Source organism: Colobus angolensis, unplaced genomic scaffold, assembly GCF_000951035.1.
Source record: "Colobus angolensis palliatus isolate OR3802 unplaced genomic scaffold, Cang.pa_1.0 Scaffold46, whole genome shotgun sequence".
In the NCBI taxonomy this organism is placed as follows: Eukaryota; Metazoa; Chordata; class Mammalia; order Primates; family Cercopithecidae; genus Colobus; species Colobus angolensis.
This window is the reverse complement of record NW_012118043.1, coordinates 5,762,745-5,764,128: the sequence shown is the minus strand read 5'-3', so window position 1 is coordinate 5,764,128 and position 1,384 is coordinate 5,762,745.

Here is a 1,384-nt window from a genome sequence, read left to right as displayed (position 1 = left end):
TATATATATTTTAAAGACATATTTGGGTGTATTTGTGAGTATATGTGTAGGATAAATTAGTTTTGGTGGAATTTCTTGGTGAAAACAGTATGCACATTTACAATTTTTATAGACATTGCATAATTGTCCCGCAGAGATGTTTGTCTAGGGCCATTTCATCATTAAAATGTTCTGTAGGCATAGCTTATCATTAGGGGTCTAGGAACAGGTTTGGGCACTGAAAAGCATGTATTAGCTTCCTAACACAAAGGGAAACTGCAAATTTGAGATCAATAAATATTTCATCAAATAGCTCTACAATGTATTACTTGTAATGTTATTATTCCTAAAAAGTTCATTATATTTGAAAAAAATTTGTAGGCTATATATTTTACTCATTTTGCAGGAATTCACAAGTATGTGAATTCTTGTTGATAAATGGCCTATCATAAATCAAATAGCCTATTATAAATTCAATAGCCCATTATAAAAATTACTTATAGCCAAGACATTTCAAAAGAAAAATTATTTTAAAAACCCTTTCAATATTTCAATATCAGCAAAAATTACACTTACTATGAATGTATGTGTAGTTTAATATATTTTATATACTGTAGGGTATGGCTTTCAAAAGTAAGACTGCCTGAGACCTGTGAAGATTTTTAAATACCTTAATTGTACAACCATGTAGGAACTTGCCTGTATCTTTATATTCTCATCAACCTGCATATTTTCACAACTTTTTATTTATGCCAATATGATAAGCAAATCTTTTGCTTGTTTCTTAGTTTCATATTTACTTAATTACGGTAGCTAAGAATCCTTTTGTGTTTTCATACGCCATTTTTCTCTTTTATGTTGGCTAAAGGAGAGCCAAGTTTTTTTTATTTGTTTGTTTGTTTTGGTGGGGGTTGGCTCTCAAGGAGGTGAAAATGTGGGTTTGATTTAGGTTATGCTGAGTTGCAATATCTCTGAGATACCCACTGGAAAAGCAGAAGAACCACGGGAATAGAGCAGAGAGGCAAGCTCTTTGGATAGGATGTTTCCATTTGGATGAATCTTAGCTCCACATTGAGGATCTAAGCTCAGTGAGCCCCTTCATGGTTTCAATTCATAATGTTTCACACAGAGAGCTCAACTTGGATCCAGAGATTGGCACACATTTAAGAAACTGCTGAATGATTTTCCTGCTGGGAGAAAGGACCATTGGTTTAAACAGAAATACGTACTCATTTTAGCCATTAATTTCTGGCTCCAACTTTTTTTCTTTTAATTTAAGAATAATATCAAACGTTCAGAAAAGTTGCAAAAACAAGACAAAGAATACCATTTTTATCAGTCACCTAGTGCTAGTTATCAATTTCTGTATAAAGATCTACTCCAAAACTTGATGGCTTAAAACAAA